The sequence below is a fragment of the Salvelinus alpinus genome, chromosome 15 (genome assembly GCF_045679555.1).
Source record: "Salvelinus alpinus chromosome 15, SLU_Salpinus.1, whole genome shotgun sequence".
NCBI classification, from domain to species: Eukaryota; Metazoa; Chordata; class Actinopteri; order Salmoniformes; family Salmonidae; genus Salvelinus; species Salvelinus alpinus.
Genome location: NC_092100.1, coordinates 28,195,647 through 28,222,918, shown reverse-complemented (window position 1 = coordinate 28,222,918; position 27,272 = coordinate 28,195,647). Strand labels below are relative to the sequence as shown.

At 44.2% G+C, this 27,272-nt stretch overlaps 1 pseudogene; it reads right to left on the bottom strand.

The window, feature by feature from the left end:
- Positions 1-10,812: 10,812 nt before the first annotated feature.
- Positions 10,813-27,272, bottom strand: part of LOC139539305 (plasmanylethanolamine desaturase 1-like) — a 38,913-nt pseudogene continuing 22,453 nt past the window's right edge.

Genomic DNA, 27,272 nt, shown 5'->3' with positions numbered 1-27,272 from the left:
AATCAACCAGAGCAGGGCTCTGGAACTGAAACTGTTTATGTTCATTTTTGGACTCACTGTTTCAGGCCCTACAGAGGACATTTCGTGACTTAAAACATCCATGTGTACGGCTTGATAGTACACTGAATGCATTGAATGTTTTCAGAAGTGACACTGTCCAGACTGTTGGAAGGGAAGATGACCGACGGAAAAGGGATGGCTATGAGCACTGACTCAATCACTGGGACAACGCTGACGTCCCAGGCCCCCTTGACAGACAACGCTGACGTCCCAGGCCCCCTTGACAGACAACGATGACTGTATTACAAAATACATTGACTTTCTCATTTAACCTCTAAATGGCACACATACACAATCCATGTCCAAATTGTCTCAAGGCTTAAAAATCATTATTTAACCTGTCTCCTCCTTTTCATGATTGAAGTGGATTTAACAAGTGACATCAATACGGGATCATAGCCTTCACCTGGATTCACCTGGTCAGTCTGTCATGGAAGAGCAGGTGTTCCTAATGTTTTGTATACTCAGTCTATACTGCACAGGTTTATTCAAGGTTGCATATATTATTGTGACGAGTCAGTGTGAATGTGCTCGTTGTGACGACCCTCCCACTCTGTCTGCCGTATTCTCTCTTTGTTCTTGTTTCCTTATTAGGATGCCGGTGGGCGGAGTTGGGAGGGTCGTCAGCTACATGGGAAACACCTGGGCCCACTGTCATAGGATAAATGCACCACTTCCCCATTCATGGAGGAGACTCTCTCCATGCAGACACCTTGATAGATTTTGTTGTGTTTCGTGGTGCTTTTTGGTTGTTTGCGTTGGCACCTTTCAACACCCTGCATTATCACATTCATGCATGCTAAACACTCACTTACACTACTGATTACTGATTACACACACCATTGTATATTGTACTTAGTTACTTTATTTAATAAATAGATATTTTGTTACTCCTTATCTCCACGTGGTCTCCCTTGTTACGGGCTTTGAGCCGGTTCGTGACATCGTTGAGATGTTGCCTCTGCCAGAGAGGCGCTGTCCAGCTGGTGGTGCTGGCAAATAGTGGAGGCAGGAGGCCGCTTTCGCCGTTAAACTCTCCGTGGTCCTGAATCAATAGAGTGTGCTGTTTTAATGCACATCTTGGGGTTACCACAGGTTAACATCCGTAATCTGGGGGCTTCTCCCTATAGTTAGTCTGCAACATGTCAAAGTGGATTTTTTTTTAGTAAGGATGTTATTACAACTTGAGCAAGCTGATGGAGAAATGAACTTTGCCAACTAACTTTACCTTGCAGTGTAGGTCATGTAACTGTTTATTACATGCAACATTTTCTTTGTGGACTTAAACAGGACAGATGTTGCTCTCCGGTTTTATCAAATCCAATTTTATTACGCCGAATACAACAGGTGTAGAGTTTACAGTGAAATGCTTATTTACGAGCCCTTTCCCAACAATATACAGTACAAGAAGTACCGGTAGCGAGTCAATATGCAGGGGTACAAGTTGAGGTAATTTGTACATGGTAGGGGTAAAAGTGACTTGGCAATTGGGATAGATAATAAACAGAGTAGCAACAGTATATGTGAAGAGTGTGAAAGAATGTGAAAGTGTGTCTATGTGTGAGTGTGTGTGTGTGAGCGTGTGTGTGTGAGCGTGTGTATGTTGGAGAGTTAGTGTAGTATACAGTACCAGTCAAAAGTTTGGACACACCTACTCATTCAAGGGTTTTTGTAAATGACGGAGTTCTGTTCATGCCCCGGGCATGCCCTGGGTGAAATGGGTTAGTGTTGATTGCATTAGTTTTGGCAACCAGCCTCAGTTTTGGAACCGAGCCAGGTGCCACGTTTTGGCCGACTGCGATGTCAGGTGACAAAGGTGACATAGGTTAAGCATGTGGAGTAATGAGTAATGAGCCAGATGCAGTGTTGTCCCGTGCAAAAGTGATGGCTTTTGATTAAAAAAAGCTTAATCTGCCTTTCCAATGAAAACTAGTTTGAAAATTCGAACACATTTTTTATGGAAAAGAGATGTATGTATGTTTCTGAACGATGCATCTTGCTGCCTTGTTGACATCATGACTGGGTGGCGCAGATTACTGTTCCATTTGAGAAGGGCGCTCCTCCCTCACAGATTCTTCCCGATCCCATCATGGGCCATAGTCCCATGCACTTGATAGAACTCAATGACCCTGGGAAAGCCATTCTCGAGCGAGTCATGTATATACTGCCACCTTGTGGAAGTGGTGCACACTGATTGATATGAAACTGCCATGTCCACCTGTATATAGAGGGACTGTAGCCTGCAGGTTGGGGCCAAAGATCTTTGTTGTGACTCAGCTGACTACAGTATGTACAGACTGTCAGTGTGACACTCTACTGCAGCCCTCTAACTGCTAGGGAAAAGGGGATAAGGGACTCACTGACTGAAATCTACTCACCATGGCACTGGGCGGGTTATTGAGTTACCTCTAAATCATGAGAACATTTACATATGGAACATAAAATCAATGACTATATCTTACAGTTCAAAGGTAGTAGCCTGTGGTAGGTAGCTAGACTAAAACACATCTGCTTTGTAGTCTTCAAGCCCCCTGCATGCTCTCCATTTAAGTTAATTTGCTGGTCTACTGAAGTGTTGTGGCACTGCAGGAATGCAGACCAGGCGCATCTCCCAAATAGCTCCCCAGAGAGATGCTGGGGAGCTGAAAGCAGCCTGTACCTCCAAATAAGAAAATATGGACATGAATAAATAAGGATGAATGAACCGGACGAAACAAGGAAATATGAGCAGAGGAGGGAGGAACAGGAGGAATGGAGGAGGGAGATGAAGATGAAGTATTGTAGAGGAGTACATGTGGCCTTGATGGCCCAGGTAGAGCGCATCGTTGTGTGTCTCCAGAGGTGTTGGGCTGATGAGAGGAGGAATGTGCTGTCACCTTACTCAGGGCCTGTCATCTGTCTTTCTCCTTTCTCACTGTTCCCTAGTGCTCAGCATGGAATACAGCAAGACACACACACACAGTTCAAACAGATAAAGCAGAGAAAAAGAGAGAGAAATGATGTGGGCTCCCTTAAGACATTGGAGATGACAGAGGCCCCTGACCATGAGCTCATCAGAGCATGCCCATGACGACATCATCAACCTCAGACATTGCAGCTCTAGTTACAGCAGCTCCTCTCGCTCAGTCACGCGTGACGGCAGGCAGGCAGGCAGCTGAACACAAGACAAGACAGACAACATGCTGCCAGCGGTGGGCTAGCTGGATTAGTGCAGGCAAGGAGGGGACCTGCAGCTAGCTGCTGTCTGCTGTGTGTCTGTCCCTGGCTGTCCCTGTGTTGGAGCTGATAAGAGCCAGCGCCAGGGGGCTCAGCCACCCAATCGGACTGAGGTTTACCACATCCCTTAACACCACTGACAACAAACAGCAGCTCTATGACACATTATCAATTCCTGGCATCAATCTAAAAACATTCAATACCAACATTTATTTGGATTCAAAGCTTTGAAGCATTGAAACTTAATTTCAAAGGTTGGTGGCTTTTGGAAGTGAGTTTTAGGGAGTGAGGGTAGCTAAATTGACCAGCAAAGTGCTAAGTATGTGGTGTAAGTGTTTACAAAGGCTTTGCATGCTGAAACCAATATGCTGGTTGTCTGTCTGTCTGTCTCAGAAAGGTCATCCTCCTGGGGCAGTCTATTGACACCGACACCTGTAGGGATGTGTGTGATCATCTGACTGTCACACTAAGTGTCACTGAGTGTTGAAGTTGATCAAAGGCCTCTAACAATGTTGGGAGAGGAGAACAGACATCGCTCTCTGATCTATACCATACCCCCCTTCCCTCTTTTCCCGTTCTCCCCTCCCCCTGTCCACACCCGATACAGCAGTCCCTCTTCCCATCAGGAGTGATGTGTTTAGCAACAAGAGACCAGCAGTTAAAGTCCATTGGATTGATATTCCTATTGTCTGCTAGCTGGCCCTGCAGACCTGAACCTGCGTTATTGCCTCCAGATCAACTCCATTCCTCTCCAACTCCCCTGCTGCTGAGGACAGGCTGACCTTAGTTTGCAGATCAGGGATCAATACCAGGACAAACACGCTGGTTAAGACAAGTCTGCGCTGAGCCAACACACTCTGTGTCCCGACCCCTGACTAGCAAATTAAAACCAAATCACTTCGGAGCCCCAGAGACCTGTCAGCAGCACGGCAGTGCAGTCGCCCAGTGTCTCAGCTTGGCCGACTGGACCTCTGAATAGGAAACTTAATCATGCTTTGATTAGACACATAATCAGGCCTTGAGCTCAGGTGCAGCGTGTAGACTGAGTTAATCAATCCCACACACTCACTTTCTTACTCACTCTTTTGTGACACTGTTAGAAAAAAGGGTTCCAAAAGGATTCTTCGGCTGTCCCCATAGGAGAACCCTTTTTGATTTTGAGGTAGAACCCTTTTTGGTTCCAGATAGAACTCTTTTGGGTTCCATATAGAACCCTCTGGGGAAAGGGCTCTACCTGGTCCCAAAGAGGGTTCCTCAAAGGGTTCTCCCATGGGGACAGCCAAATAACCCTTTTAGGTTCTAGATGGCACCTTTTTTTTCTAAGAGTGTACCTCACACTGTCAGAACACACCTACTGCCTCGTACAATCTATAGGCTCTGTGTCAGACAACACACACAGACTCAAACGCAAACATGCACACACACACACACACACACACACACACACACACACACACACACACACACACACACACACACACACACACACACACACACACACACACACACACACACACACACACACACACACACACACACACACACACACACACACAAACAGACACACACACACACACACACAGCAGACACACACACAGCAGACACACACACACCCACCACATAGTGCTGTGGTAAACCAAATGTGTGTTCTAGAGTGAATGACAGATACGAGAGGCTGAGGCCCACACAGAGTTGTATAAACACATAGGGACCCAGAGCACTGCTTCCACCCACCAGCCTGTCCTCTCTCTCTCTCTCTCTCTCTCTCTCTCTCTCTCTCTCTCTCTCTCTCTCTCTCTCTCTCTCTCTCTCTCTCTCTCTCTCTCTCTCTCTCTCTCTCTCTCTCTCTCTCTCTCTCTGTCTCTCTGTCTCTCTGTCTCTCTCCATCTCCGTATCTCTGTCTCTCTCTCTCTCTCTTCGTCTCCGTCTCTCTGTCTCTCTCTCTCTCTCGCTCTCTGTACTGTGGATTAAGATTCAGCCCAATCAGCAGCACAGACTGCCAGTGCAAAGAGCAAATAACGGCCACAGTGTATTCGAATACATTGTCTAGTCTGGGCCAAAGTTAAGGTGCAACACTGCCATCTAACGGACTGGAAGGGAGTGTCAGGCCATTTTAGCATAACTCTGGCTTAATCCCAAATTCCCCCCTTCCCCTCGGCGCTCACCCCTCCATTTGCATGTTCACGTACACCTTCACCACTTGCACAAGTGGGGTATAGGGGCTGATTAGCCCCTCCAGTAGGCACTTCGTCTAAGCCTGCAACATTGCCGGCTTCATTGCGAAGTGGAATCCCATAAGGCACCGCATTATTTTTGAGTTTGTGCAATTTCACACAAAATAATGGAAAGGCGTGCCTAATTATATGACACGTGTGTTTGTTTATGTCTGATGTCAAGACTTGACACATGTAAAAGATGAAATTAAATGTGGAACTGTTACTGAGGTTTAGATTTTGTAAAATGACAGGGGGATTTGTTAATTTGAATGTAATGCTTGTTTTATTATTTAAAAGTGGAACATAAATTGCCTCATTCAAGTCATGAGTGTGTCCTGAAGTTGATGGGTTTATTGATCCCCTCACCACTCTCTGGAAGTCACCCTCTGAGTTTCGTAAACTACATGTGACAACAGAGGGACCTCTGAGCAAGTTGGTAGGGGCGAGGCGGTGGTTTGGGATTCACCAATTTTGGGACCCCCCCCCCCCCCCAAACACACACACTGACGCCCCCCTCTGTGTGATTTGCATTCTCGTAGTGTCCATCCCGTTGTGTGAGTGATGTGACAGGTCCCCAAATCCCTATGTCAGCAATTAATCTCTGGGTCTCCCAATACCCCCTGCTCCCTGCCTCCACGCCTGGTCGCACCGGTATCTGTGTACCACTGACCCCCTTGCCCACACCAACATCAATATGCCAACGAGGAACACACAAACACCAACCATCACAGACTCCAGCAGTACTGTACTGTCTCTCTGAAACGCTCAGTCTTTCTGCTGGTGTCTCCCTGTATGCCTTAATCATTTACTTTCTCTGTTTCCTTAATCACTTCAGCTGAGAAGCAGATATATATCACTGTAGATAGAGTGCGATAGACAGCGTGCTTCTGACAAGTGTGACCTCACCTTCATATCGTTACTCAGGTTATCATACTCTCATCACACCCTTCATATAATAATCAGATGTTTCATAAGCTGATACAATTACCAAGAGGGAATCGTTATGATTAACCATGATTAACCAACAATAACCATGACTTAGAGAGTGACCAGACTCTCACACAGTTCTTTATTTGTGGGAGGGAGGATGGCACGTCTCTTTCAAATCATCATAGATAGCTGAACATCCATAGAATTCTCATTGACATCACAAAGTTGAAGAAACCTTGTGTTGCTCAACATTCTCTGGCTAGAGAAACAAACCTGCTTGGTACTACATCCCTGTCATATGAGCTTCCCACAGCCTTGGGTGCTCAGACCAAACTGCAGTGATGACAATGTTCACCCCAAAGAGAGAGCTCCCCCTGTCAACCTGGACTGGATCAACGGCAAACATGTCCACCTACTCAGAGTAGCCAACCACAAAGACCCTTTCAGGGTTAGTATACTACCGCCCCCGGAGTGAGATAATAAAGTCAAAGGTTTGAAAGAACTAGATGGTTCAAATAGTGCATAGGCCTATGTAACAGTGTGTGTAAAGGTGTGTGTTACTCACACAGGAGGTATGTGGCATCTTCATTGGGGAGAACATCGTTTCCATGTGTTTGATGCAATTCCATTCTCTCCATTCCAGACATTATTATGAGACATTCTACCCTCAGCAGCCTCCACTGGTTAATCAATATGTGTCAGAGGGAGGATATACTTACTGGTACAGTATGTGTCTCTGTCAGTTGAAGAAGCTGAACCAGGCCCTCAGCAGCATGGAGAGTCTCCATAAGAGCTGCTGGCTACGGAAGGAGAGGAGGGTCAAACAGTACCTAAGGAGGCTAGCTAGCGTTTCTCCTACTTTCAGAAGCCAAACATTATTCCAGATAATATGGCGTGTGGTAATATACTGTGAATAGTCCAGACTTAAATGTTCATGAGACTGAGTATGATGATTTTGAGCATCTCCTCCAGAGGCCTAGTGATGACAGCAGGGTACTGCTCCCCGCCTGCCCCCCATCCCATTCCAGCCAAGATGACTGCTTCTCCTGCTCCCTCAACAGCCCTCTGTTCAGGACCCCCCAGAGCACTTCTGCCCCCTCCCCATGACCCAGCCACAGAGGTTAGTACACTGAAGTACCTGTGTCTGTAGAACGAAACACTGAGCAGGAGAGACAGGACCTACGCAACTTCACACTGCGCCCCCTGGAGGCCCTGCGCTGCAGCTGTACACAAATCCTACACAAAATACTTTATACAGCAGCCTTCAGACTGTACCAAAATATTGAATTCAATCACTGATAAAGTGGTTGGAATATATATTTTAAGCTGACTGGCACTGATTACAGTGCAACAGTTGCATGTTGTAATGACTGCTGCAGTACATCATGTTACGCGCGCACTATGTGGTGGGTGTGTGTGTGTCTGCTGTGTGCGTGTGTGTGTGTGTGTGTGTGTGTGTGTGTGTGTGTGTGTGTGTGTGTGTGTGTGTGTGTGTGTGTGTGTGTGTGTGTGTGTGTGTGTGTGTGTGTGTGTGTGTGTGTGTGTGTGTGTGTGTGTGTGTGTGTGTGTGTGTGTACAAGTACCTGCGTCTGTCTGAGAGCAACATCCACACTCTGCTCCAGCAGTGTAAGGACACAGGTAAGCAGTATTGACATCCACCCTCATATGAAAGACTCTGCTATTGACATCAGCAAGCTATTCCAGGACTCTCCCCCTCCATGCCCTTGCACTGAGATGACATCAGACACAGACACAGACGGACACAAAACACATATACATGATAAATACATATAGCCTCATAACTGTGATCGGTACTTTATCTTCAAAAACAAAATACTAGAAACTACTTATTTTTTTGTGTGTGCTTTGTGTCTAAAATAAAAGGTATCAAAATTAATTAACAAAAACATTCAGTCATGTCATGGAAATAAAACGTCAAACCTAACTTGGAAGTGCATGGCAAAATATGCCATCAGAATGTGCAGTGTTTTCACGAGGCCACTAGAGGGAGCTGGTGAAGCAGCAGAGTAGGTTCAGTATCACCTGTCTGTCTGTAACCTACTACATTAATTATCCTAACCTGCTGCATAAATTATACGAACCTGCTACGAAAAGTACATTTTTACAAAAGCTGTATTGCATCTAGACAAAACCTGTCTGGATGGTTCATCTACTGAAATAATCACAACCTACAGAAGACAGAGAACATGTGTGCAGAACCATGTATCACATAAGATGAAGCATATTCAAGGAATTACAACCTGTTTACTTAAGAGATTGTGAATGATTACAACCACACTTTTGTCCCTCTGGCTTTAGGCTCTATCCTATCGTCCTGGAATTTTGAGGTTTTATAAATGTTGGCATGACCCAGCGACAATCAGCAGTTGAAACAACAAAACAGACTCCCTGACACTGTTTCTGTAAAAAGCTGAGGGATGGGGCTAGAGAAATCTCAAATTCATAGACAGAACTATGGATGCAAGGACTGACCATCCATGACATCAAAATTATAGTTTGTACCATGTTTTGAGGCTATATTGTGTTTACATTTACTTTGTTTACAAACATTGGAGTAAAACAAGTTCATATTTTGGGTTCTGATGGCTAGAGAAATCTCAAATTCATAGACAGAACTATGGATGCAAGGACTGACCATCCATGACATCAAAATTATAGTTTGTACCATGTTTTGAGGCTATATTGTGTTTACATTTACTTTGTTTACAAACATTGGAGTAAAACAAGTTCATATTTTGGGTTCTGATGGGGTACGACAGTTGAAATAAGCTCATGAAGCCTTTATAAGTTATATTTCTCAAGAATCAAAAGGTACATACTGTATCATTCATTTTAAAAGTAAATTAAATGGAAGTAGCAACTGCAAATTGTCCCTTTAAAGACCAAGTTGTTACTGTAAACTCTGGCAGTATTTCTACAAATAAAGTCAAACATAAATCTTTATTAAATCATACAGCAGATACAAAAATTAAGGTAGACTAGCAGTGAGTAATAGCTGCACGATGGAAATTAATAATTTAATACTGATGTATTAATATAAAAATGAGACCATTATAAAACCAGACAGAAAACCAAAAGAGTATACATTAGCTGCTGGCGGGAACCCAAAGATGAAAACGCCAGACTTATTTCAAGTATTATGGCTTTTTTCAAGCTGTCCAAGAAATTCAATTCAATGATGGACAGGTGTGTCTGTGTGTGTGTGTGTGTGTGTGTGTGTGTGTGTGTGTGTGTGTGTGTGTGTGTGTGTGTGTGTGTGTGTGTGTGTGTGTGTGTGTGTGTGTGTGTGTGTGTGTGTGTGTGTGTGTGTGTGTGTGTGTGTGTGTGTGTGTGTGTGTGTGGAGGGGGGGGACCATTATTTTAATAACATAGTGGGTAATGGGTAAGTCAGTAAAGTGCAGATATTGACCTTTTGACAGTAGAAAGTATTTCTTTATATTCTACTATATGAATAGACTGCAAATGTTTGATGATCCTCTACAGTCCATTCTTCTCCTATCTGAACATGTGAGTAGGGAAGAACAGTGGACAATGAACAAATTCCATTAAATCAAACAAACAAAAGCCATCAATTAAAGGCCAAGACAATAAGAAGGTAAGCAATTTGGTTGTTTCGGCCCAAGTATGGAGCAATATAATGGCCTTCTTTCATCAAGCTGAACTTGGATCCAGATCTGACAGCCTCATTCTCTGTGTCATGTAAGACAATGCCTGAGAAGGAAACATGGTTTGTTCCTTGGAGAGCCCATCCTCCAGAAACCTCTTACACTGACACAATAAAATGAAAGCTAATTGGTTAAGAGACGTAAGAAGATGCAAGCCCATTGGATGGAAGGATGAGCAGTTGACAGTAATGGGTTCAGAAATAGGACACAAAACATAGTTTTTATCTCAAAAGCCAAACCCTAGTCTGCCACTGGACCTTTTATTGCAAATAGAGTCTTTAAAACTGTTGACTGCTTCTCTTGCAACACTAAAAAAATCTAATAGCACACAAAAGTAAAAAACAGATGGATCTTGCAAATATCTAGAAGGCCACATTACCAGTGTCATTCCTGAAGTGCTGTGCTCTGACGAGGAAGTATGTAGGCGTGTTATAGTATAAGGGGTAAGGCAGAGAGACGGAGGAAGAGGGTGAAAAGCAGAGAAACACACCCCACCCTCAGTCCGCCAGCCCCAAACCCCCACCCCACTGTCCTGCTGATACAGAGAGATGCTGTGTTCACGTGCTCGTCGGAACTCTGAAATTTCCCACTTGCTAACTGGTTGTAGTTATAGACATGCCGTATACAACCAGTTAGCAAGTCAGAATTTTCTGAGTTTCCTAGTTGCGACGAGCATGTGAACATGGCAAGATTGCCAGAGCCCTTCACTCCATTTTCTTGGTCCATACCATGTCATCACTCCGAGGCGTGTGACCCGTCATTCTCTCTACCAACCTCTCCATCCTCCGCCAGAAGCTCATCTTGTCCAGAGGGTAGTTCGACCACCCTGAGAGAGAGGGGAATGGAAATAGGAAGAAGTACATGAGGCACATTAACAGGAAGACATCAAATGAAACATGCACACATCCCACACACAGCACTGTGCTCCAGGTAGCAGCGGTAGTAGATACAGAAGCTCTCAGAGGATCTCTGCTGCCAGGGGAGAGGAAAGAGATCTGGCTTTGGCAGCAGAGTAATGCACACACTTACATCACACAAGGACTGCTGAACTCAAATACCTCACACTCACCATCCACCCTTATCCATGCTATAGAATCGGACACCCACTCCTAGGAGGGTTGTACATCAAAGATGTTTTAGTATTACACATACACAGGAAGGAAGGGAGCGAATGCAGGTGGTCGTACATGCACGAAAACACATGTACAGTGCATTCGTAAAGTATTCAGACCCCTTGACTTGAAAAAATAATAATTACATAGCAGCCTTATTCTAAAATGAATCAACGAAAAAACTCCTCATCAACCTACACACAATACCCCATAATGACAATTCACATAATGATTTTTTTGCACATTTTATTACAAATAACAAGCGGAAATATCACATTTACCTAAGTATTCAGACCCTTTACTCAGTACTTATTTGAAGCACCTTTGGTAGCGATTACAGCCTCGAGTCTTCTTGGGTATGATGCTACAAGCTTGACACACCTGTATTTGGGGAGTTTCTACCATTCTTCTCTGCAGATCCTCTCAAGCGCTGTCAGGTTGGATGGGGAGTGTTGCTGTACAGCTATTTTCAGGTCTCTCCAGATATGTTAGATCGGGTTCAAGTCCAGGCTCTGGCTGGGCCACTCAAGGTCATTCAGAGACTTGTCCCGATTCCACTCCTGCGTTGTCTTGGCTGTGTGCTTAGGGTCGATGTCCTGTTGGAAAGTGAACCTTCGCCCCTGTATGAACTCAAAGACACACACTTACACACACACACACACACACACACACACATTATTACTTTATCTCTATCCACAAAGATACTAGACATATTGGAGGAATTGCACTTAACCACATCTATACAGTATTTATAAAGAAATACACATACACATTAAGGAATTCAGTATATATAAGCACTGTGCATACTCACATTAAATATAGGCATACAATACATACAGGTATCTGCCAAAATAAATGAAACACTTGAGAAAATGACAGATACAAAGTATATTGAAAGCAGGTGCTTCCACACAGGTGAGTTTCCAGAGTTAATTATTTTGCCTATCATGGCTAGAAGATATCTCAGACCTTGAAAGAGGGGTCTCAAAGAAGCATAGAGGGTTTAACGTGTGTGTCTCAGCCACCAGATCTAAACCCAATTGAACACTAATGGGCAGAGATGGGCAGTATTTATGTTATGTATTTCAATTACTTCTCTTATTTTGTCATTTGTATTACACTGGGCTGAAATACACTCGAATGTATTTTGTAACAAGATACCGAAAGCCCTATTAGGACACTACGTTTGTGTTTCCTTTATTTTGGCAGTTACCTGTACATCCACATGCTGCGAGTGCTTACAGTGTGTGCATGCATTTGTTTACGTAGGTCTGTACACCCACAGAGCAGAGTGTGTTGTGTTATGACTGCAGTGTGTCTGCAGTCCCCCTGTCCCTCAGGTGACACCCTCTCTGCAGGAGGAGAGCAGCTCTCCTTGTTTGTTTGATTTCTGCTCTCTGTCCCGCTCCCTCTCTCTCCCCATGCAGGCCTATTTGTTAGCACTGACAGCAGGTTAGCATTAAATATACATGGATATTTCCAGCCACTGGCACACACAAAGGCAGGCGGCGGGCTCCGGGGACACAGGCAGGGAGGGTGGAGGACTGGGGACAGAGCTGTGGCGCTCCCCTGTGGCCGCTTCCTTCTCCACTCTACTCACCACAGCCCCCCACTAAGGTTAGGGACCAGGCAAAGGAGGGAGGGTCAGAAAGAGTGCACACACACACACATACGCTCACACAAACGTGCACATGCACATGCACACACACACAAACACACTACCGTCTGCACACACATGCACATCTGGTGCCCATAGGGGAACAGGGTGACACACAAGTAACCTCTCTCCAGTGCACCCTCTCAGACAAACACTGAATACTCAATGTGATCTCTTACTGGGGCCTAATGCCAGTACACACACACACACACACACACACACACACACACACACACACACACACACACACACACACACACACACACACACACACACACACACACACACACACACACACACACACACACACACACACACACACACACACACACACACACACACACACACACACACACACACACACACACACACACACACACACACACACACACACACACACACACACACACACAGACACACAGACAGACAAATAGATTGCCTTTCCAGGTTATTTATATTGTATCAGCCACCTTGGATGGACCTTTCAATGGAAGATACTATTTGAATGCTTCTTGATGTGATTTCTCTGTTTCTATAATCATGGCTGTTAGCTCAGCCGTGGTTGGTACATTGTCATATAAACCTTTATGTTTTTTATAGTGGTTGGTCTCAGGGAGATAGCTTACCATCCTGCAACCCACTGCTGGCTTGCTTCTGAAGCTCAGCAGGGTTGGTCTTGGTCGGTCCCTGGATGGGAGATCAGATGCTGCTGGTCGTGATGTTAGTGGGCCAGTAGGAGGAACTCTTTCCTCTGGTCTAAAAAGAAAACTATCGCAATTCCCCGGGGCAGTGATTGGGGACATTGCCCTGTGTAGGGTGACGTTAAAAGGGTGTACTGACTCTCTGTTGTCACTACAGATCCCATGGCACTTATCTTAAGAGTAGGGGTGTTAACCCTGGTGTCCTGGCTATATTCCAAATCTGACCTTTATGCTGTCATGGCCACCTAATCATCCCCAGTTTACAATTGGCTCATTCATCTCTCCTGTACCTATTCCCAAGGTAGTTACTGGCAATGAGAATGTGTTCTCAGTCAACTTACCAGGTTAAAAAAATAAAAAGCTTCTATGATCATGAAATGGTGCATGATCTTGCAGTACACTTGGTTGGTGGATCCCTCCAATAGACCGTTATGCAGTTCAACATTGCACTACTGTATATGTCACTAATGTGTGACCAGTGACAATACATCTGCAAAAGATACAGTGGCTTACTGTTAGTAGCAGTGGTTACAGTAGGTCGTATGTCAATAATGTGTTACCGTATGAAGTCTGTACAGTACCTGTGGTGAGGCAGTATGTCTGTAATGTGTTACTGTATGAAGTCTGTACAGTACCTGTGGTGAGGCAGTATGTCAGTAAAGTTCAGAACATTACGGTACTGTTTTACCTGTGGCTATGCAATAGTAATAGTTCAAGTTCAAGTTTTACTGTACCAGGCACAAGTACAGCGAAATGCTTAATTTGCAAGCTCTACCCAACAGTGCAGTAATGAATATCTAGAATAGTTTAACTAATACAAATGTAATAAATATATATATACATTTCGTGCAAAAAATGTACAAATAAACGCCAAAGGAATCACAAAATATCAAAGTTGGGTCGGAGCACGCAAAAGAGCAGCCATATAGTACACCGCCATCTTGAGATCTATTATTATTATTATATCAGCACTGTACCTCTTAGGTAATATACAGAGTAGTGTATAGTACCTCTTGGGTAATATACAGAGTAGTGTATAGTACCTCTTGGGTAATATACAAAGTAGTGTATAGTACCTCTTGGGTAATATACAAAGTAGTGTATAGTACCTCTTAGGTAATATACAGAGTAGTGTATGGTACCTCTTGGGTAATATACAAAGTAGTGTATGGTACCTCTTAGGTAATATACAGAGTAGTGTATGGTACCTCTTGGGTAATATACAGAGTAGTGTATGGTACCTCTTGGGTAATATACAGAGTAGTGTATAGAACCTCTTGGGTAATATACAGAGTAGTGTATAGTACCTCTTGGGTAATATACAAAGTAGTGTATGGTACCTCTTGGGTAATATACAAAGTAGTGTATGGTACCTCTTAGGTAATATACAGAGTAGTGTATGGTACCTCTTGGGTAATATACAGAGTAGTGTATAGTACCTCTTAGGTAATATACAGAGTAGTGTATAGTACCTCTTGGGTAATATACAGAGTAGTGTATAGTACCTCTTGGGTAATATACAAAGTAGTGTATGGTACCTCTTAGGTAATATACAGAGTAGTGTATGGTACCTCTTGGGTAATATACAGAGTAGTGTATGGTACCTCTTAGGTAATATACAGAGTAGTGTATAGTACCTCTTAGGTAATATACAGAGTGGTGTATAATACCTCTTAGGTAATATACAGGGTAGTGTATAATACCTATTAGGTTATATACAGAGTAGTGTATAGTACCTCTTGGGTAATATACAAAGTAGTGTATGGTACCTCTTAGGTAATATACAGAGTAGTGTATGGTACCTCTTGGGTAATATACAGAGTAGTGTGTGGTACCTCTTAGGTAATATACAGAGTAGTGTATAGTACCTCTTAGGTAATATACAGAGTGGTGTATAATACCTCTTAGGTAATATACAGGGTAGTGTATAATACCTATTAGGTTATATACAGGGTAGTGTATGGTACCTCTTAGGTAATATACAGGGTAGTGTATGGTACCTCTTAGGTTATATACAGAGTAGTGTATAGTACCTCTTAGGTAATATACAGGGTAGTGTATAATACCTCTTAGGTTATATACAGGGTAGTGTAAAGTACATCTTAGGTAATATACAGAGTAGTGTATAGTACCTCTTAGGTACTATACAGGGTAGTGTATAATACCTCTTAGGTTATATACAGGGTAGTGTATAGTACATCTTAGGTAATATACAGAGAAGTGTATGGTACCTCTTAGGTAATATACAGAGAAGTGTATGGTACCTCTTAGGTAATATACAGAGTAGTGTATAGTACCTCTTAGGTTTATACAGGGTAGTGTATAATACCTCTTAGGTAATATACAGAGTAGTGTATGGTACCTCTTAGGTTATATACAGAGTTGTGTATAGTACCTCTTAGGTTTATACAGGGTAGTGTATAATACCTCTTAGGTTTATACAGGGTAGTGTATAATACCTCTTAGGTTATATACAGGTTAGTGTATAGTACCTCTTAGGTTATATACAGGGTAGTGTATGGTACCTCTTAGGTAATATGCAGAGTAGTGTATAATACCTCTTAGGTTATATACAGAGTAGTGTATAATACCTCTTAGGTAATATACAGAGTAGTGTATGGTACCTCTTAGGTTATATACAGAGTAGTGTATAGTACCTCTTAGGTAATATACAGGGTAGTGTATAGTACCTCTTAGGTAATATACAGGATAATGTATAGTACCTCTTAGGTAATATACAGGGTAGTGTATAATACCTCTTGGATAATATACAGAGTAGTGTATAGTACCTCTTAGGTTATATGCAGAGTAGTGTATGGTACCTCTTGGGTAATATACAGAGTAGTGTATAGTACCTCTTAGGTTATATGCAGAGTAGTGTATGGTACCTCTTGGGTAATGTACAGCGTAGTGTATGGTACCTCTTAGGCAATATACAGAGTAGTGTATAGTACCTCTTAGCTAATATACAGGGTAGTGTATATTACCTCTTAGGTAATATACAGGATCATGTATGGTACCTCTTAGGTAATATACAGAGTAGTGTATGGTACCTCTTAGGTAATATACAGGGTAGTGTATAGTACCTCTTAGGTTATATACAGGGTAATGTATAGTACCTCTTAGGTTATATGCAGAGTAGTGTATGGTACCTCTTAGGTAATATGCAGAGTAGTGTATAATACCTCTTAGGTTTATACAGGGTAGTGTATAATACCTCTTAGTTTATATACAGGGTAGTGTATAGTACCTCTTAGGTTATATGCAGAGTAGTGTATAGTACCTCTTAGGTTATATGCAGAGTAGTGTATGGTACCTCTTAGGTAATATGCAGAGTAGTGTATAATACCTCTTAGGTTATATGCAGAGTAGGTTATAGTACCTCTTAGGTTATATGCAGAGTAGTGTATGGTACCTCTTAGGTAATATGCAGAGTAGGTTATAGTACCTCTTAGGTTCTATACAGAGTAGTGTATAGTACCTCTTAGGTTATATGCAGAGTAGGTTATAGTACCTCTTAGGTTATATGTAGAGTAGTGTATAGTACCTCTTGGGTAATATACAGAGTAGTGTATGGTACCTCTTAGGTAATATACAGAGTAGTGTATAGTACCTCTTAGGTAATATGCAGAGTAGTGTATGGTACCTCTTAGGTAATATGCAGAGTAGTGTATAATACCTCTTAGGTAATATACAGGATAATGTATAGTACCTCTTAGGTAATATACAGGGTAGTGTATAATACCTCTTGGATAATATACAGAGTAGTGTATAGTACCTCCTATGTTATATGCAGAGTAGTGTATGGTGCCTCTTGGGTAATATACAGAGTAGTGTATGGTACCTCTTAGGTAATATACAGGGTAGTGTATAGTACCTCTTAGGTAATATACAGGGTAGTGTATAATACCTCTTAGGTAATATACAGGGTAGTGTATAGTATCTCTTAGGTAATATACAGGGTAGTGTATAATACCTCTTAGGTAATATACAGGGTAGTGTATAGTACCTCTTAGGTAATATACAGGGTAGTGTATAGTACCTCTTAGGTAATATACAGGGTAGTGTATAGTATCTCTTAGGTAATATACAGGGTAGTGTATAATACCTCTTAGGTCATATACAGGGTAGTGTATAGTACCTCTTAGGTAATATACAGGGTAGTGTATAGTACCTCTTAGGTAATATACAGGGTAGTGTATAATACCTCTTAGGTAATATACAGGGTAGTGTATAGTACCTCTTAGGTAATATACAGGGTAGTGTATAATACCTCTTAGGTAATATACAGGGTAGTGTATAGTATCTCTTAGGTAATATACAGGGTAGTGTATAATACCTCTTAGGTAATATACAGGGTAGTGTATAGTACCTCTTAGGTAATATACAGGGTAGTGTATAGTACCTCTTAGGTAATATACAGGGTAGTGTATAGTATCTCTTAGGTAATATACAGGGTAGTGTATAATACCTCTTAGGTCATATACAGGGTAGTGTATAGTACCTCTTAGGTAATATACAGGGTAGTGTATAGTACCTCTTAGGTAATATACAGGGTAGTGTATAATACCTCTTAGGTAATATACAGGGTAGTGTATAGTATCTCTTAGGTAATATACAGGGTAGTGTATAATACCTCTTAGGTAATATACAGGGTAGTGTATGGTACCTCTTAGGTTATATACAGAGTTGTGTATAGTACCTCTTAGGTAATATATAGAGTAGTGTATAGTACCTGAAGTGATAGCAGTGAGTGGTATACATCAGCACAATAGCGTATAGTACCTGTTGTGATGCAGTAGTAGGTCTCGTGATTGGACACATGGTGGATGCGGTGGTGTTTCTGGGGTAACACCAGGTGACAGTCCTGCAGTAGCATCACCCAGCGGGGAAGACCAAAGTAGGAGTGAGACCACTTATGGATCTGATTGGTCAATGTGACAGACTGCCAGCGCAAACGCAAAGCACTCCCAAGGGTTGGTCTCTGCTAGGCATCTGAGAGAGAGAGAGAGAGAGAGAGAGAGAGAGAGAGAGAGAGAGAGAGAGAGAGAGAGAGAGAGAGAGAGAGAGAGAGAGAGAGAGAGAGAGAGAGAGAGAGAGAGAGAGAGAGAGAGAGAGAGAGAGAGAGAGAGAGAGAGAGAGAGAGAGAGAGAGAGAGCGAGAGAGAGAGAGATGAAGAGAGAGATGAAGAGAGAACGCAAGGGAGCGAGCGAGAGAGCGAGAGAGCGAGAGAGAGAGAGGGGAAGAGAGAAAGAGAGCGAGAGAGAGAGAGGGGAAGAGAGAAAGAGAGCGAGAGAGAGAGAGGGGAAGAGAGAAAGAGAGCGAGAGAGGGAGAGGGGAAGAGAGAAAGAGGGGAAGAGAGAAAGAGAGCGAGAGAGGGATAGGGGAAGAGAGAAAGAGACCGAGGGAGAGATAGAAGGGGGGAGAGAGAGATGAAGAGAGAGAACAAGGGCGCGAGATACATAGAGAGAAAGAGGGAAGACAGGCCGTTGTTGTTCAGAGAGATAAATGTGACTTTCATTGTAAATGACAAGGTAGTTTCAATGTTTTCCAGTATATGTCTGAAGCATCTTCACTTCACGTCAGTGAGTAAAAAACTACTTTACACTATTTAAGGTATTCACTTGCAAGTATGAAACAGTACAGCACTATCAGCATACAGTATTTTGGAGAACCAGTGTTGGTGAAATTGACTAGACAACCTAGATAGCTGTGGTCTGGTTTCTGTTTGGCTCCACACTCACGCTAGTGTCACTTACGTGTTCCTCCATGTTCCCCTCTCCACTCTCACCCTGAACCCCTGACCCTCAGCGAGCAAAAGACATGACAGGTGTGGATGTCACCGGCACCCCGCCAGGCTTCGCTGCCCATCGCTCTCTGCCCTGTCTCCTCTTACTGTGACACGACTCATGACAGGGTCAGTGATCTCTGGTTTGCTCCGAGCCACCCTGAAGCCCTGACATCATGTCTCTGGTAAAATGCATCACCCTGTCATGGCCTGAGAGTGCCCGTGTCTCTCTGTCTACAGCTCCTCTCCGCGTTGTCACACACATCATTTATGGATGAGACCTTGTTCAGATTGTAAAGCACAGGTGTATGTGTGTGTGTGTGTTTGTGTGTGTCTATCCCCTCTCTCACCTGGCTGGTACGTCAGGAACTTGTAGGCCATATGTGCCAGAGGCAGTATTGTGAGCATGCAGTTGTCCCCATTGGTCTCTATGAAGTTGTGTCACGTGATGGCTGTGGGGTCAATGTGGTGTCCCCGGAAAGGACGGATGAATGGATGGAGAAAAATAAAACAATGTAGAAGAGGAGGGGAGGTAATTAGAGGAGGAATATCATGATGATCATTTAATGATAATTTCTCTCCATACAAGACTCTTGACAACCTTTACTCCACACACAGAAACACATACAAGTCCCTCCCTTTGGCAAATCAGACCATAACTCTATCCTCCTGATTCATGCTTACAAACAAAAACTCAAACAGGAAGTACCAGTGACACACTCAATACGAAAGTGGTTTGACGAAGCGGATGCTAAACTACAGGATTGTTTCGCTAGCACAGACTGGAATATGTTCCGGGATTCATCCAATAACATTGAGGAATTTACCACATCAGTCATGGGCTTTATTTATGAAGTGCATTGACAAAGTCGTCCCCACTGTGACTGTAAGTACCCCAACCAGAAGCCATGGATTACAGACAACATCCGCACTGAGTTAAAGTGTAGAGCTGCCACTTTCAAGGATAGGGACATTAATCTGGAAGCTTATGAAAAATCCCGCTACAACCTCTGACGTGCCATCAAATAAGGAACGCATCAATACAGGACTAAGACCGAATCCTACTACGAAGGCTCTGACACTCGACGATATGGAAGAGCTTGTAAACTATCACAGATTACAGAGGGAAACCCAGCCGTGAGCCTACCAGAGAAGCTAAATGTCTTCTATGCTCACTTCAAGGAAAGCAACACTGAACCATGCATGAGAGCACCAGCTGTTCCGGTGTGAGTAAGAACTTTAAACAGGTTAACATTCACAAGGCCGCGGGGCCAGACAGAATACTAGGACGTGTGCCAGGGAATAACAGGTGCTGACCAGCTGGCAAGTGTCTTCACTTACATTTTCAACCTATCTCTGCAACTGGATTCTGAACTTCCTGACAAACCGCCCCCAGGTGGTGAGGGTATGCAACAACACATCTGCTACGCAGACCATGTTTTCCCACGACTGGGTGGCCGCACACGACTCCAACACCATCATCAAGTTTGCTGACGACACAACGGTGGTAGGACTGATCACCGACGATGATGAGGCAGCCTGTAGGTAGGAGGTCAGAGACCTGGCAGTGTGGTGCCAGGACAGCAACCTCTCCCTCATTGTCAGCAAAACAAAAGAGCTGACTGTGGACTACAGGAAACAGAGGGGTGAGCACGCCCCCATCCACATCGATGGGGCTGTAGTGGAGTGAATCGAGAGCTTCAAGTTCCTCGGTGTCCACATCCCTATGGAATTAACATGGTCCACACACACCCACACAGTTGTGAAGCGGGCACGTCAGCACCTCTTCCCCCTCAGGAACATACACACACATATATTATGTAAGTCGGTCATGGGTGTGCTATGGTTGGGAATGGGATTTTCTACATAGGTCTCAACCCTGCAGCAAGACATGCATGATAACATGTGTTCCACCTCCAAAGGGTTAGAGGTTGGAGTTGGTCTCACAGTTTAACTCATGATTCATGGCCCTATAGAGGAGCGTACATGATAGCCGGAGGAGAAATCTCTCCATCACACAACACATTAAAGAACAGATAGATAACCTGCTATAAAACCGCACAGCCCCACGGCTCTGATCCAGCATCATAATAAACCTTGGAACAGCGGTGCTCGTCATTCACAACCTGCCCGCGCTGAGACAGACACCTGCCTGTGACGGCGCGGGTGTCACAAATGAAAGGGACTGAGCGAGAGAATCGCATAATCACACAGAGAAAATACACAAGGAAGGTAATTTATTTCCCATATAAAAAGAGGAATCGTTTGGCGCTACATTACCATAGCGTGTCACTGACGGTAAAAAGTCATTATCCTGTGTTTGTGGGAAGAACTCAATCACATGTATATCTGAGGACGCATGGAGATGCTCTGCTGGAGCAAGTGAAACTATCTGTTTATATTTAGACAATTATCTTCCTTTCCGTTCCTCTAGTTCTCTTCTCCCGGTCTGTCAGCTAGATTAAAGGAGCACTAAGCCCCAGACGGCACACAGAGCGGGTGTGTGGACTCCTCTGCACACTGCAGCCGCCCCAAGCCACATCAACACTAATCCCACATCGTTTAACGGCCTGCCTTGTCCGCCTTTCATTAATCAAGTCACATCTACCATCGTCCTGGCAAACCCGCCATTGAAAGGACATTTCCTCTCCCCTCACCCTCGACTACGGACTGAACAGGTTTAAGATGTTCAATTAGAGTTTTCTCCTCTAATTACTGTCAATAATAATTCTCCCTCAAGTGAACTTCTTCTGTTTGAACCTCGGTACAAAATGGTGTATCCATCCGCTAAGTGTATCCTTTAATCTGCTGGTTAAGGGTCTTAAAACACTCCTTTCAAGATGTCTGTCAGTTACCCCACTCTTTTTGAAGCCTGATCGTCCCAAGGTGGCAAATTCTAATTATCCTAGACAGCAATAGGAGTAGCGAGTAGCAGCCATGTTGCAGAGTCAGAGCAGTAACCGCTGCACAGCGGGCGGCAGTCTGGGCCGCTCTGAAGCTCCGACCAGACAGGCTGCTGATGAAAGAAGAGCAGGAAGCAGGCCTGGGCCCTTTGACTGGAGCCACAGGGGGCAGGCACGCTGCTCTGGTACAGTAGAATGGCCCCTCACCAGGGCACAGGTACAGTGGGGAGAACAAGTATTTGATACACTGCCGATTTTGCAGGTTTTCCTACTTACAAAGCATGTAGAGGTCTGTAATTTTTATCATAGGTACACTTCAACTGTGAGAGACGGAATCTAAAACAAAAATCCAGAAAATCACATTGTATGATTTTTAAGTAATTAATTTGCATTTTATTGCATGACATAAGTATTTGATCACCTACCAACCAGTAAGAATTCCGGCTCTCACAGACCTGTTAGTTTTTCTTTAAGAAGCCCTCCTGTTCTCCACTCATTACCTGTATTAACTGCACCTGTTTGAACTCGTTACCTGTATAAAAGACACCTGTCCACACACTCAATCAAACAGACTCCAACCTCTCCACAATGGCCAAGACCAGAGAGCTGTGTAAGGACATCAGGGTTAAATTGTAGACCTGCACAAGGCTGGGATGGGCTACAGGACAATAGGCAAGCAGCTTGGGGAGAAGGCAACAACTGTTGGCGCAATTATTAGAAAATGGAAGAAGTTGAAGATGACGGTCAATCACCCTCGGTCTGGGGCTCCATGCAAGATCTCACCTCGTGGGGCATCAATGATCATGAGGAAGGTGAGGGATCAGCCCAGAACTACCCGGCAGGACCTGGTCAATGACCTGAAGAGAGCTGGGACCACAGTCTCAAAGAAAACCATTAGTAACACACTACGCCGTCACAGATTAAAATCCTGCAGCGCACGCAAGGTCCCCCTGCTCAAGCCAGCGCATGTCCAGGCCTGTCTGAAGTTTGCCAATGACCATCTGGATGATCCAGAGGAGGAATGGGAGAAGGTCATGTGGTCTGATGAGACAAAAATAGAGCCTTTTGGTCTAAAATCCACTCGCCGTGTTTGGAGGAAGAAGAAGGATGAGGACAACCAAGAACACCATCCCAACCGTGAAGCATGGAGGTGGAAACATCATTCTTTGGGGATGCTTTTCTGCAAAGGGGACAGGGCGACTTCACCGTATTGAGGGGAGGATGGATGGGGCCATGTATCGCGAGATCTTGGCCAACAACCTCCTTCCCTCAGTAAGAGCATTGAAGATGGGTCGTGGCTGAGTCTTCCAGCATGACAACAACCCGAAACACACAGCCAGGGCAACTAAGGAGTGGCTCCGTAAGAAGCATCTCAAGGTCCTGGAGTGGCCTAGCCAGTCTCCAGACCTGAACCCAATAGAAAATCTTTGGAGGGAGCTGAAAGTCCGTATTGCCCAGCGACAGCCCCGAAACCTGAAGGATCTAGAGAAGGTCTGTATGGAGGAGTGGGCCAAAATCCCTGCTGCAGTGTGTGCAAACCTGGTCAAGAACTACAGGAAACGTATGATCTCTGTAATTGCAAACAAAGGTTTCTGTACCAAATATTAAGGTCTGCTTTTCTGATGTATCAAATACTTATGTCATGCAATAAAATGCAAATTAATTACTTAAAAATCATACAATGTGATTTTCTGGATTTTTGTTTTAGATTCCGTCTCTCACAGTTGAAGTGTACCTATGATAAAAATTACAGACCTCCACATGCTTTGTAAGTAGGAAAACCTGCAAAATCGGCAGTGTATCAAATACTTGTTCTCCCCACTGTATGTATGATGGATATACTACAGAGGAGAACACAAGGCATTTGTTGCAGTACAGTAACATACAGCAGCCAACATGTAGGCCGCTGTCCAACATTTGGGCTATTTCCCAATCCCTTTTTGTTTCAGTGAACCCTTTCAACACCCAGGATCCAGGTGTTCAGTCAAATACTGAGTCAGATACTGAGTCAGATACTGAGTCAAATACTGAGTCAGATACTGAGTCAAATACTGAGTCAGATACTGAGTCAAGTACTGAGTCAGATACCATACTTCAGATGATGTATTATGCATAACAGAAGTCATTGTGAAGATCACTGATGTTATGACACATATTGATACACAATCCCACCTGACCCCCTCCCATCCCCACCATCTCCTCCCCCTGAACCCTAATCCCTGACAACAGAACAATAAGGCCCATCATCAGCAGAAATACACACAGACCCAGCGATTCATCACCTCAAAGATTATCACATTCACCAGCTGCCCTTTTAATTGGACAGGATGAGAGTGGCCTTTTCTCTAATTGGATGAGGGTAGCATGACCAAGTTGTGCTTATGCATAAATATGGAGCCCAGATGCTGTAACCCAGGTCCCACAGGGGTGGGCAAAGTGTGGGGGGTGGCCTGGTGTGGCTGTGGTGCTGGCTGATGGTGTCCAGACAGTGAGGGAGTGGTATGTCCAGGGGGAGAGAATGACATTTTGCTTGGGGTAGCCATGGGAGCATAAACCACTACAGACCAATAAAGCCCAGTGCTACTATATTGGTAATAACCCTGGATGGCTGTGCCCTTCACACAAGTGGGATGTAGGTGGGACAGGACTGAGGGAGAGTGGCTGGATGTGGCCTGCTCAGCACAGGAGCAGGACGGTGGGTGTACTGGGTGTACTGGGTGTACTGGGTGGTGGATTGCAAAACCACAGAGTAGCGCTGGCGCGGTTTTGGATGAAGACCGTCGTGAAATACGGGACGGCTGGGCATTCAAAAAAGATGACACGTTATGTGCGGTTGAGTCCGTTTCCGCAGTAACATGGACTCTTTACAACGTGATGAAACTTTGTTGCTCCTTGTTTCAGCAAGGTGTTGTAGCAAACAAGATTTAAACAAAAAGTATGTTATTAGAATGATTATAACAGACAAATAACCGTCATCCAAAATTCCAAGACCGTCACAGTCCTAAGCAGAGGTATACAGACAGTGTGGCTTCACTGATATAACTCCTTGGGGAATGGGATGATCTTAGGTTTAGCCTCTGTTTTGCCTAACAATCCCTCATATGACTGATATGTAGTCATTTGGATTACTTCTCTAGAGTCAAAGGATGAGTCTGAGGTCTGGAAAGGACCTTGGACTCTGAACCCTGTCCCTTACCTTCCCAAAGACCGGGATGTCCACAGAGCTCCAGGTGTCTGCTCCCCAGTGAACCCTACCAGAGGCAAAGTCTGCCATCACATCCCCATTACTGGAGTGGGGAGCATGGAGGAGAGGAGGAAACAGAAGACACAAATCTTTTACCATTATATCGGACAGATTTTTTGGGGGAGACATCCTGTAACCTAAGACTATTTTAAGGTCATTACAAACATTTAACTGAAAATGTTTGAGGATAACTTACAGACGACAAATATGATTTTGTAGATGTGCACAGTGGTGAAGTTGAGGTGGAGGAAGGAGAGGTTGATGATGAAGAGAGAGACTCACAGAACCACACTGATCCACTCCTGCAGTCGCTTACCTGAGGAAAACAGCAAATCACACAATATGAGTCACACAGTTACAAAGACACAGGTAAAGTAATAAAGCTACCGTACATTTGCACTTTCCTCTGTACTGTACAATAGTGCTGAGGACTACATTCTGAAGAGAGAGTAACCCGTCCTGTGATCTTCTGTGTTAATGAGCAGAGTGAGGTCAGCCTGGTACCAGGAGAACGTCCACTCTCAGCTTTGTAGGGTCATTGGGTCAAACGCTGGGGGCGCCGCCACATCTGTGGGTGTCCGTCACAGTGTGTGTGCGTCCCATCAACCACAATGTTAAGCGGTAATCGGTTCAATGAAGACAAGTGTATGCCGAGACTGGGGTCGTGACCCCTCATGTGCGGAGCACCGCTGACATAGCTCTAAACTCACAGGTCAGCTGTGAGAGCGGAAAGAGAGACGGTGGGCCGGACATGGGCGGGCGGGAGGACCACCGTGTCGCCACTCTGCCCCAGCAGGCACAGAGCCGATTAGAGGGCTAGTGAATAATTCAGCAGGCTACGGAGCGGTGCGGAGCTGCTTAAGTTAGAGCCAGCCACTACTGTACTGTACCTCATCACCACATCCACTGAGACTAGACTGATCCCCTTTGCTTCCCCCTCTCCTTCTCACTCTACCTCAATTCTGATTTATTTTCGTTCTTTTAACCTTTGTGTCTCTCTGTCCATATCTCTTTCTCTCCTCCCTTCTTATTTTTTTCTTTCTATCTCCCTTTCTGCAGATGCAAGGCGTCATGTGCCACAGTGAAGTCAAGCCATCTGAAAGTTTAATGACATTAGATTTTTCCAACGGAGTAGATTGGAGTGCCAGGAGTTTATGGGGTATTGATGAAAGTTTTAATAGGGTCTCTCAGGCCCAACTAAAGCAAGTTAACCAACCATTCCAATACACCTCCCTCTCATAAGACATAGAACTGGTCCTCAATCATCACAGGAGAGTTCACACACAACCCTTCACCTGTGTACTGCCGCCCTCATCTCTCACACAGCACCTGTTTACGCTGTACTAGCCTAGCCATGTAGTGTTGATTGAGGAGACTGGAGTGCTCTTAGCTGTTATGAGCTGCTTTAAATGAAATGGATTAATCAAGTGGGAAGCATCCAGGTGTGCACGCTCTGTATGGCAGCGAGGCCAGGTGTGCTGTGGCCAGCTGTGGAGGACAGGTGTGGGGCAGCAGAGGCTCCTGCAGAGGAATGACCTCAGAGACTGACAGGCATCTACTACTTACTAGCCACTGATACAAACACACTCTGTAATGCTAACGAAATTCCTCTGTGTGCAAGATCCTTTCAAAGGTCTGTAATTCTTGCAGAATGTGATTCAAAATGTAAGAGATGCTACCTTTTATCAAGGGGGGGTGTAACCTAATAATACAGAACATAAATCACTGAGTACCTCTTTGATTGCAGTGACCCATGAAA